The 13,257-nt window shown below is 35.4% G+C and overlaps 1 pseudogene; it reads left to right on the top strand.

Annotated features, from left to right (window-relative positions):
* The first annotated feature begins 5,198 nt into the window (after positions 1-5,198).
* LOC133239073 (PEST proteolytic signal-containing nuclear protein-like) lies at positions 5,199-5,690 on the top strand (annotated as a pseudogene).
* Positions 5,691-13,257: the final 7,567 nt, after the last annotated feature.

A 13,257-nucleotide genomic window follows, 5' to 3' on the forward strand; every position in this document is an offset into this window, starting at 1 on the left:
GTGGATTCATTTCGATGTTTGGCAAAGCTAGTACAATATTGTGGAGTTTAAAAATAAAAAAAAAAAAAGACTCCTCAGACTGTTATAAGAACACTTGTATTGGTATAGAATGAAAGATAGAAAGCTAGCAGTGAAACAATTTGGAGGATGCTGTAGTGGTTGGAGAGTGTGTGGTAGAGCAAGTGTAGATAGTTTTCACTTTAGAAATGAGTAAGAAGCACAATTAGTTCCTAGATCTTAGTCTCCAAATACAACCTTCTAACAAATGAAATAAAGTCTCCTTGGAGAAATATCTGAACTTCACAAGAATGAGGTGAACTTGAAATATCTTGTGGTATTTAATAGAAATTAAGAATAGATTCAAAGTATAGTGGAGACATATTAGAAAGATGCCATCTTTAAATAGTTCACATAGGCCAAATACAGTATAATTAGAACATGAAAAAAACAATGACAATACTACAGTACACAAACTGAATAAAAGGAATACACAAGTCCATTGTGAATATAATAAAACAATAAGTAAACAAATATGGGAAAAGGAAATATCCTTAGAATGTCAGCTAACAAACACCATATGCCTGAGAAGTTTAATACCCATTCATTCATTGACAGCAGACTTGTGTGCTACCAGTGGATAACTCCATGGAACAAAGCTCTTACAGAACTAATTTTCTCATTATTATGAAGTGTTAGCAGGAAGATTGCATAACAATAAATTTTAGCTCTTATTTTCTCTTTCCACTTTTTCTTGATAGCAGTGTGTGGAATGGGGGAGAGATTCCTTCTATAGGAAGTGATTTTTTTCAACACAAAACTTTTGAATCATTGAAGTTTTCTAATAATAAATTGTAGTAAACCTTAATGATTATCAACTGTTAATTTTCTTAAAAAATTGCATCTGTTTGGATCAGTCCCTTTATAGTTTCTCTTTCCAAATTTGTTAATTATCAATATAAAATTGTTTCTGAGGAAGCATTAGGTTTACAATATTGAATTTATTGACAAAAATCAATATAGATAATCTAATTTTGTGTGATGTACTTTTGTAGTTTTAATAATTATAAGAAACAAGTTGTTATGTCAAGGCAGAAATTGATGAGGCAAATATTTTGTAATAAGATTTTATTATTATGGATTATTTTATACTATTATGTAATTTGTTTATTTCATTACATCTTGGGAAACACATAAAATTAATTTTCTTAGCAGTTTCTCAAGAATGACTGTGCTGGTCCTGTAAGAGTTTCTAGGGAATCATTTACTGTAATTGTTCTATTAATTAATTTATAAACATTTATTTTCAAAGACTTCTCCACTTAACAAGTAATAGCATGGATGTTCTATCCAAGCAAAGGGAGGTGGTAATAATGATAAATTTACAGTCAACACAGTTCCTTCTAATTTAAGGTTTCTCTCAATGATCATATTAGTGTATTAGAAATACTCATTACTGGAAGCATGTTAGTAAAGCATATTGTTCGTAAATGCAGTTGAATTTTATTTGAGTTTTGCAGGATTCCAGAAGTGAAATAGCTGGCTAAACTATAGCACTTATCATCTGGTATTTCACCACTGACTTTCCCATTTTTCACTAATAAATATTCGCTATACTTTCGCATTTAGGGCAAATTATTTGCAAAATTGCTCTAACTATTTAAAAACTTTATTATTACCACTTAATTATTTTCTACATTTTAGAACATGTTCTAATGCCACCATATGAGAGATATTTTAGAAGAGCTATAAGTTTTGTCTATGTAAATGACAAGTGTGCCATATTCTTTCTTTACTCTCACTGTTCTATACTGCTAGCAAAATAAACAACTTGATAAATTAGGAAGTGCAGACAAAGATTTATTGAACTTATTTATTAATAAGTAGACCAGGCACCCAGCTGCTTATTATTGTATTAAAATGCATTTTCTACCTCAAGGGAAAAGCTTATTGCAAGTAAGACTGAAATAGTTTTGAAAATACAGGGAAACAGTGCTATAGCTGCAGTTTTCAAATGTGTTAGAGTAGATTATTTTCAATAAAACATGGTTAAAATGCAGATTTAAGAGACAGATTCAGTAGCTCTGAGACCTTCATTTTGTATGTATGTATTGGACTAAATGGTCTCTTGGCCTCTATGAATATTAGCATTTCTAATTTTGAAATTTATGTTTCTTGTTAAACTTTAGAATCATTCTGCTTAAGCCTAGAAGCAATTATCTACTTGATGATTGCAATTTGATAAAGTCAACTCAAAATAGCAAACTTTATGGAAAACCTGTTATAAGCAAGGAATAATAAAGAAATGCCTTTATGAATTAGGTCAGTGATATTATTAAATCTGAATTACTGGACCTGGACAAGATCTTAGGGAGTATGTCATAGAAAACCTTCTTGCTGGTCTTGTGGGGTTGGCCTTTGTTCTCTCAGGAGATGGTCTTTAAAGCTCAGAATGGGACTTCTCTGTCTTTTGAACCAGCAACCAACTCTCTCATATTTGGGACTGAAGCACCAAGCACAAGCCCAAACTCTAGGAATCCAAAATTTTTTAAATAGTGCAATTAAAAGTAAATGGAGATCGAATAAGTCTTGTTCACCTGGTGTGGTTACTGTTGAATGTACCAGATGGTGCCCTGAACCTAAACTTGACATGGAATGAAAAAAAATTCACACATATGCCACAGTTATTTACCTATGTTTGTCCTTTAAGTAGGACAGATTTCAGAGAATTCAGGGCAATGATCAGGCTACTAGTAACTCAGGGGACCAAATAGTGCCCACAAACACAACACTGTCTACCTGTTTCTAATTTTCAGTAGTTTGGAAGTGTGATGAGGAAGAAGAAAGGAGGTTATTCTCTAATCACTCCTTTTCTGGTCACCCTTCAAATTACCCACCCCCAGCACTGGCCTCCCCAGTCAGAGGTCCAGGAATCCTACTTTCATTTCCATCCCCCTTTCTTTCTGCAAGAACCAGCTCTGTGGCTTTAACTTAGAATTTGAGTCTATCTTTGTGATAAAAAATCAATATATCTGGAGTCTGTTTTCTTTTTATGTGCTAACTCATTTTTGGATCTTTAGAAACCTACAGATTTATGATTACCAAGATGTACAGAATAGAAAAGACAAATCATAAATGTGGGGACACATATAGAGAGAAGTTGTATGTCCTTATTTTTGTATCTTCGGACATAGAATGTACAAAGCACTGCAGGTGTTTAGTTTAGAGACAACTTGGTTGGGGGAAAAACTATGAGAATCTCCTCTCTTCCGAAAAGGGGAAGAGAAAGAGGGAGGAGAGAAACGCTGGCTAGAAACAAGAATTTTCACAGAAGAATTATAAAGCAGTGGTTGGGGAGGGCGTGGAAATTTCCCATCTCCTGATGCTCCTTGCATAAACATCCTTGGGAGAACTTGTCTCTGACATTCAGCGACTATATGTTGACTAGTCTCATGGAACATCACTCCTAGAACGTCATACAGAGCTTGAAGTAAGGGAAAAATATTAGAACTAGAGGGGTTGCAGTTGCTAATCTTGCCATAGTAATTAAACAACTGAAAGAATGTTTCAGTAAGAAACTTGTTAATAGGCCAGGTTCTATAGAGTGATATTTTGTAGTCAGTAATTTACCTCCAGGAGATTAAATAACAGGTGTCCTGATATTTAGGGCATGTTTTATAAAATACTCCTGAGAGTTTCAGAAAAGTCACAGTTAAGGAAAATGTGTTTTTCTTCAAGGGCATATTTGATCCTTGTTACTAAATGTTTAATTTCAATATTTAACACTCTACTTTCAGAGTTGATTTGTGTTTAAAAAACAAATGTAGAAAGCTCTGTTTCTGTAAAAAACAAATTTGATTATTGTACACAACTACCACTCTCTCCATGTACTTGGTACAACATATATATTGTCTTGTCATTCAGGTGGATTTATAAGAGATATGCATGCGTGCTCAGTCCACTAAGTCATGTCCAACTCTTTGCAACACCATGGATTGTAGCCCACCATGCTCCTCTGTTTACAGAATTTCCCAAGGCAAGAATACTGGGATGGGTTGCCATTTCCTCCTCCAGGGGATCTTCCCAACCCAGGGATCAAACCCATGTATCCTGCATTGGCAGGTGTGGTTGTTTGTCTGTTTTACCATGGAGCCACCAGGGAAATCCATAAGAGATTAGCTTCTCCTTTATTCATACAAAATGATGGCCAAGGGAATACATTTGAATTCCAATAAATCTGAGTCAAATCCTTAGTTGAGTGATTTCAGGCCATTTACTTAGCTGTTTAGGGCCTCATTTGCACATGGAAATTCGAATCCTATGTATGTGTGTGTATGTGTGCGTGCATGCATGCGTACGCTCACGCTCAGCCCTGTCATACTCTTTGCAGCCCCATGGACTATAGCCTCCAAGCTACTCTGTCCTTGGGATTTTCCAGGCAAGAATACTGGAAAATCACCATTTTCTCCTCCAGGGGATCTTCCCAACCCAGGGATCAAACTTGAATATCCTGTGTTTCCTGCATTGCAGGTGGATTCTTTACCTGCTGAGACATCAGGGGGAAGCCCCATTCCCATGTATATCTAGCTGGGAATAATGAGTGAGTACTCATCTCATAGTTGTAAGAATTAAATGAAATAAGTTTTAAGTTAACATTAGCTACCATTATTATTAACTGTGTGGATTAGAACTCATTAAGTGTTGGAGGTAAGATAAAAATTCGGTAGTCTGGCTTGATACCTTGGTCTCATAACCACTACATCATTCTCTATATATGACATACAATGGATATTCAGAGAAGAATGGGTAAAATGAAAGAGAAAGATGCTTTTGCTCATTGAAGTATCAAAGATCATCTTAGAGACAGGATCATTTAGTTTCTTAAAATGTTTATTGTATGTGAGTGTGCTAAGTCACTTCAGTCGTGTCCACCTCTTTGTGACTCTATGGACTATAGCCTGCCAGGCTCCTCTGTCCATGGGATTCTCCAGGCAAAAATACTGGAGTAGATTACCATGGTCTCCTCCAGGGGATCTTCTTGACCAGAGATCAAACTCTTCTCTCTTACATCTTCTGCAGCATTGGCAGGCAGGTTCTTTATCACTAGCACCACCAGGAAAGCCCAAAAATGTTTACTAAAACATTAAAAATTTGGAGGCTATGCAGGGAAAATGGAGGACAGGAAGGTGGCAGAGCAGTGAACTGGGGCCACCAGAGGATCTAAAGAAGAAGCAGGAAAATCTGGGAAAGCTAAGACTGTTTCTTCCACTAATGGAGGGGGAAATACCAGCCATAGGGCTGAGAAACAATAAGCAGAAGAAGCTGAAGACCTCCCACCAAAGCCTACTAAGATTTCCAAGTTTGAGTTTACCAAACTTGGAGGTAGTTGGCAGTCTACCAACTTAGTAGGTAGTCAGATGACAAAGAAAACCCTATCCATTGAACTTGGTTTAAGTAAGCCCACTTACTCCAAAAACTATTTTGGTAGCAGCAGCTTAAATGAGGATGAAAATAACGAACAAGAGGGAATGCCTCCAGAGGCAAAGATGAGGATGAGGCCTACTGGATGGGATACACCAACATCAGCAGGAGCAAATTCCATCAATAAAGAACATGGGTTTTCTGATAATTAGAAGATATGGAAGTGAAATATAAGATCTCATCTTAGAAATGTCCATGACCAAAATGATTAAATCATGTGTTTTGAAAATGGGGCATGGGCTGGGTGTAAAGGTAAAAGGAACACTTTCCTTTTTTAAAGAATGGCATTAGACTCTTTGGAGCAGTGTTTTTTGTTTTTTTTTTAAAGACTGAATGGTATACTAATAAATGAGAATTTGAAATTAGAGGTAATTTATGTTTTATATACAAATTTTAAGACATTTACTAATTTTGTAGTTTCATGTGATTAGTTTCCAAAGTTAATAGATAATTTAAAAACTTAGAAATGTTATCTTTCTAAGAATTGTATATTTTTAGACATAACTATTAGCACATTAAGAGGGAAGCAAAAAGTTGCCTTTTTAAAATGTAAGCAATTGCTCTAACTTAACTCCTGTGTTAACCAATGCTGTCTGGCTCCCAGGAACAAATACAGAAAGAAGAGAATATTGTATTGGGAGGAAAATGGTACTAAACTGAGAAAATACATTAGATAAAATTAAAATATAGCTCTTTTTTTCCCCTAATGGCATTTGTTTTGTTTCAAATCATCAGAGGCTATTTATTGCATTGCTATCAGTGGATACAAATGTGTACCAAGCTCTTTAAAAAGAATATTTTAAAATTTATATAAACCGTCGAAAATTTAAAATAACATGCTTCATTTTAAAGGATCTTGTCCACCTTTATTATTCTTCAGAGAACAGCCATTTGCTACCAAATTAAATAGTTATATTGTGTGTGCTTTTCTAGATTTTTGTTATCTAGTTCTGTTAACATTTCCACCAGGTCTCGAGGAAAATTATAAAGAAGTTGTTTCTTCTAAAAAGGAAGCTACCATCAGCAATTTAAATGTAAATACTAGTTAAATATTTGGCTGTTATTTTTTTAAAGGGTATAAATACCAAAAAAAGGTAACATTGTATGAAGATGGGAAATAAGGATATACTATCTGTGGATTTATCAAATCATTTATGTTACTAACTTGTGAAATCCAATTTGTTCTGAACTAATTTATAGGAATTCTTATTTAACACAAAGCCTTTGACTGTGTGGATCACAACAAGCTGTGGAAAATTCTTAAAGAGATAAAAATACAAGACCAGCTTACCTGCCTCCTGAGAAATCTGTGTGCAGGTCAAGAAGCAACAGTTAGAACCAGACCTGGAACAATGGACTAGTTCAAAATTGGGAAAGAAGTACATCAAAGCTGCATGTTGTCACTCTGCTTACTTAACTTATATGCAGAGTACATCATGTGAAATGCTGGGTTGGATGAATCACAAGCTGGAATCAAGATTACTGGGAAAAATATCAACAGCCTCATATATGCAGAGGGCATATGCACACTAAGGGCAGAAAGCAAAGAGGAACTAAAGAGCCTCTTGATAAAGGTGAGACAGGAGAGTGAAAAGACTGGCTTAAAACTTAGAATTCATATATATGTGTTAGTATACTGTATCGGTGTTTTTCTTTCTGGCTTACTTCATTCTGTATAATAGACTCCAGTTTCATCCACCTCATTAGAACTGATTCAAAGATGGTAACAATAACCCTGTGTATGAGACAGCAAAAGAGACACTGATGTATAGAACAGTCTTATGGACTCTGTGGGAGAGGGAGAGGGTGGGAAGATTTGGAAGAATGACATTGAAACATGTAAAATATCATATATGAAACGAGTTGCCAGTCCAGGTTCGATGCACGATACTGGATGCTTGGGGCTAGTGCACTGGGACGACCCAGAGGGATGGTATGGGGAGGGAGGAGGGAGGAGGGTTCAGGATGGGGAACACATGTATACCTGTGGTGGATTCATTTTGATATTTGGCAAAACTAATACAATTATGTAAAGTTTAAAAATAAAATAAAATTTTAAAAAAATAAAAATAAAATTTAAAAAATGGGGGAAAAAAAACCTTAGAATTCAGAAAACCAATATCATGGCATCTAGTCCCATAATTTACATATGTATAGGTATATGCATACATATGGCTGATTCATGTTGATGTTTGGCAGTAGTCAACACAATTTTGTAAACCAATTATCCTTCAATTAAAAAAATTAAAATTGAAAAAACAAAGGTACTCAGCATTCATAAAACCAAGATCATAACATCTGGTCCCATCACTTCATGGCAAATAAATGGGGAGAATGTGGAAAGAGTGATAGATTTTATTTTCTTGAGCTCCAAACACTGTGGACAATGACTGCAGCCATGAAATTAAAGGACACTTGCTCCTTAGTAGGAAAGCTATGACAAACCTAGACAGTGTATTAAAAAGCAGAGACATCACTTTATGTGAGATGTGAGAGTTGGATCATAATGAAGGCTGAGCACTGAAGAATTGGTTCTTTCAAACTGTGGTGCTGGGAACTCTTGAGACACCCTTGGACAGGAAGGAGATCAAACCAGTCAATCCTAAAAGAAATCAACCCTGAATATTCATTGGAATGACTGATGCTAAAGCTGAAGCTCCAATATTTTGGCCACCTGATGCAAAGAGCTGACTCATTGTAAAACAACCTGATGCTGGGAAAGATTCAGGGCAAGAGAAGAGAATTATAGAGCATGAGACAGTTGATAACATCACCCACCCAATGTACATGAGTTTAGTAAGCTCTGGGAGTTGGTGATGGACAGGGAAGCCTGGCGTGCTGCAGTCAATGTGATCGCAAAGATTCAGACACAACTTAGTGACTGAACAACAAAATTTAGCAGAATAACATGGCTTAACTGCATATATATTAACCAGTGGCCTCTCAAAAGCACATTTTAGATACTGAAAACAAAAGGAAATAAAATGCTTCTTTAAACATATTTTACGGAATCTTTGATTATATACACCTTGTTAATATATGTGTTGTAGAATTGCATTTTCTTTTGTATTGTATGTTGCCGGGAGCCGGCCTATTGCATATTGAGTGCATATTGCATATTGCGTATTGAGTACAGCACTTTCCACAGCATCATCTTTCAGGATCTGGAATAGTTCAACTGGAAGTCTATCACTGCCAGGAGCCAGCGTGAGGAACTCCTCCCGTGGCAAAGGTCATGAGGAAGGAGGCTCGGCATATGCAAAGGCGGGATCGAGCCTCAGGAGTCGAGCATCTATCCCCAAACCAGAGTCTGCCTACTTTCTGCTTTGTGCTCTCACCTACACCTCTGACTTCACAGGGGGGCTGTCCCCTACTACCTCTCTCTGAAAAAGAGTTAGCTTACAGCTCCAGTTAATAATTCCTGGGTGTGACAGTGTTTCAACCTACAAACTCCTTTGGAAATCCTCTAGCCTGCCTGAATAGGTTTTTCCGGCCACATGTGATTGTTCAGAGCCTCCCAGCTGTGAGAGGCAGGAGATGTTCTAAACTGTCTAAACAGATTCCTTTGAGTAGTTAAAAGATTGATTAGAAATTGTATTGGTGAAAGGTTTTTCACTTATTGGGCCAATGTTTGCTGCTAAGTTTCCATATCCCTTACCTGCTGTGTCCCTGGCAGTGTATTGATTAATATGATTGGTGTAAGTAGTAGTTTTAATGTTTGTAACCTTGGACCCTTGAGTTAATTCTTTTTCTTGTTGTAGCCCACCACACCTTTGCCCTTTAGGGATGCAACTTTAATGCTTTTGGAGTGTGGCGCCTGACTAGTCACCTTTAGAGAAAAATAAGTTTTCTGAAGAAAGGGTCTTAAAATGTTAACAGGCCTCTGGGCCAGAAGATGATGCAAATCACCTAAACTTTTGCATATGATAAGTTTGCAGGAAGAAAGCCTGGCTTATTGCATGACTCTACCCCTTCCCCCATTATTCTCTATGCATAACTTAAGGTATAAAAACTACTTTGGAAAATAAAGTGCGGGCCTTGTTCACCGAAACTTGGTCTCCCCATGTCATTCTTTCTCTCACCTTCAGGCAGAATTATTCAGCCTCTTTTCTCCAAAGAATTTCCTCACTGAGCTATCTTTATTTCAGCCTCTTTTCTTCACTGAATTTTCCTACTGAGCTATCCTTATTCTATTACTCTTTATATCCTTAATTAACGTTTAATTAAGCAGTTGTTTCCTGATCCTCGCCGACGCCGTCCCCTCTTCGAATTCCCTGGATCCACCAGGGATGGACCCCGGCAGTATATGAATTATTTTTTGTGACAGTTACATATTTAAAAGCAGAGTCATACATAAAAGAAACTTACAGTATAATGATTTCCTTGAAAACTCCTACAATGTTAGATTCAGAGGCACCTTCAGACTGTTTGATTGGGGGAAACTACTTGCTGAGCTATTTTAATAGGCAATAAATCCAGAGAAGCAGCTTGTATATATTATTAATACTTTGTTCACTTGCATTTGAGTTTAAAATAAGCCCCAAGGAAAACAATGAAATATATATACAACTATTAGTTTTCTTACTTCATGATATAATTATATCAAGATAATGAATTTAACTGCTTTAACATAGGTATATTACCCATTTTTGTTCACTTTAATGTTTCTCTTGAAATAGCATCCCTCTCCTACATTTTGTTTTCTTCCACTTTACATAATTGTATTAGTTTTGCCAAATATCAAAATGAATCCTATACATGTGTTCAAAGCAGTTCCAGCATCATGCATCGAACCTGGACTGGCAACTCGTTTCCTACATGATATGTTTCATTGCCAGAGTCCATAAGACATACATCAAATTATTGTTACCAGCTCAACTATAATAGGCTCCAGTTTCATCCACCTCATTAGAACTGATTCAAATGTATGTTTTCTTACTCAAATTAGATATTAACCTAAGGTCAAAGCAGGAAAGAGAAACCACTGAGATGAATGTCTTCACTAAAATATCAATAAATTTGTTAAGCTCTAATAAATAAATTAATTAAATTAAATATAAATGAATGTGAGTCACCCTTCAGGTTGACTGGCCAGCCCAGTTGAAAATATAAGAATTTAAAGAAAAAACATTCAAAAGTTGCCAAGGTAACCAGTTAGTTTGTTTATAATAGAAAACAGTGATAGGGCAACCACATGAGATCACATTTACAAAGGTCATATCAAATTTGTCTAGACATTAGCAAAGCCAGAATCAACTCTTGTTTCTGTGGAAGTCCAAGTAATGGGACATATTTTAGGTTCTGTTACTTTAGGGCCAAAAATAGGATAACCTTGTATTTGTTGGCATTATAATTGCTATTGTTTTTTTTAATTACTCCCTTGCTTTTCACTTTATTTCAGGATGAAACACATTTTTATTCTATTTTTTAAAACATTTGTATATGTATGTATCATTGGTAGATGTTGCATTTATTGATATTAAAAGCAGGTCAAATTACCAGGTTTTTCTTTTTCTACAGTAGATTCTATGGTGCCTTGGAGTTAGAAAGTATGTGAAAGCAAGGAGATTTAGTATGGTTTAAAATTTAATTTTTAAAACTCTTAGCACCCAGTATGTCATATAGCTCTGCAATAGTTTGTAATTATTTATGAAATTGCTCATTACTTAAATAAAAGCAACTTACCTGGTTTGTAAATATTATTCATTCCTATTCTGTATAATTGGTGGGTATTCATGGTATTTGTTCTCATGCCAAATCATCTTTTTTTAATATATATATCTTTAGTTATTTCTGATTTGATTGTTTATTCCAAGATCACATAAAAAAATAGTGATTTGAGGCAACGACTTTGAGTTACTCTAACCTTTCTCATTGTTTACATCTGAGATTGTAAATCATCTATAATTCCTTAGTTTAGTCTGTATTTTATTACAAGAAGTTATCTTAGGAAGAAGTCTCTTATTTTGAATTCACCCTGCTAAGAACGGTTTGTTTATAGTTATATTAATATGTCAATTCTAAATCAGGGTCAACCTCAGCACAAAATAGAAAAGGGTGCTTATAGTTAAGAGAGTTGCAATAATTACTGTCTTTGGTGCCCAAAGTGTTAATTATTAATAGAAAACAATGTGATTTTATTAGAGGGAGCATTTTATAACACTAATATTCTTGTCTCAGAGCAGTAAATAAAATATCTTTAAGTATATTTGTGAGTAGAAGTTTCAAATTAATGACAGCCTATACATGGGATATCCCAGGGAATTTTCTCTTGTCATACAGGAAGGACAAGAGATGACTTTTCAAAAAAGAGATACATTTTATTCTTTTGCTAACAGGACATCAGAGACTATTCTGACCTGAAATGAGGCTTCTTATAACAAAGAATCTCAGTTCAGCTTAATAGACCAGACTACAAACAAACAGTTATTGCTCTCATCTCCAACTTGCCATTTTAGTTCTCCTAAAAAATAATGTCTCAGTCTGTCTCCTTGGTAGTTGGACTAAATGACTTCTAGGTATGAGTTCAACAAAGCTAGCACAGCTAGTGCACAAACATTTAGCTTTTTCCTCGACCTCACTCACATAAAACAGAACATTAGACAGACTGGATTTTCTAATTCTGTTTTCATTTCTCCCCTCCACATAGTGTGTAGGCACTGTGAGAAAAGAAGAATGAAAAAAAGAATGACTAAAAGATATTGACCTCTCCAAATTAAAAAATATGTATATTTGTATCAGTGTCTGAAAATACAGACAGAAGGAGTTCATAGGAACTTGTAAACAATTAACAACTGACCAGAGCCCTGATACTACTGTCTCCTGAAGCAAAGTCAGTTTTGCATCCAGCCAGACATAGTATTATATCAGAATTATATATGATGTATTTAAGTCACCGTGAACTTGTCTTGATACTGAGAAAGACAAAACCACTAGACCATTAAGATGATTTTATTCAGGCTATTGTAATAAGGAGAATGCTTATTAGTGAGGAACATCTCAAAGAAAAGAAAGGTTTTATAGGGTCAGGTAAACGATGGATTCATCCATGCATCTTATAGGCATCACAAGGAATGGAAGGAATGGTATTTTCTTGGAGCATGCAAGACAAAGTGGCCCTCTGAGATTGGCTGTCTCACAGAACACAGAAGATAGAGGTACTTAAGAAGCTGAAAGGGTGAGAGGATTTCATAACGATCACTGTTTTCTGAGATCACAAAGCTCATGTAAAGTTCAACATTATCAGGACCAGGTATTCTTCAGATAATTTAAATATGAAGAATTTTATAGTGGGGATGTTCACCTATTTAAAAAAAAAACATTAAAAAAAAAGCTTTATGGAAGAATAAATTGTATAAGACAAACTACACCTATTTGAAGTGTGCAATTTGATTACATCATGTAAAACCATCACCAGATTCAGGATAATGAGCATATTCATAACTTCTGAAATTTTTTTTCATGCCTCCCATTTTCAATTTATGTCTCCTACCCGTATTTACCAGACACTGATTAAATGCCAGATATTTTTCATATACTCATTTACTGAGCCTGGAAGGAATGATATCACTTATAAATCTTTCCTTATTCTTCACACTGAAATCTCACATCAGCAGAATGCTGTGGTTAATATCTCCACCAGTGAGAGCTACATTTAAACACTAGCTCTGCCCCTTTTAAAATAGTGACATCAGGCAAATCACTTAACTTGAGTCTTTATTAAATGAGGATATATTAGAAGTGGAGTCATAAGGTTTATAAGAGGATTAAGCTATACAA

Source organism: Bos javanicus, chromosome 26 (assembly GCF_032452875.1).
Source record: "Bos javanicus breed banteng chromosome 26, ARS-OSU_banteng_1.0, whole genome shotgun sequence".
In the NCBI taxonomy this organism is placed as follows: Eukaryota; Metazoa; Chordata; class Mammalia; order Artiodactyla; family Bovidae; genus Bos; species Bos javanicus.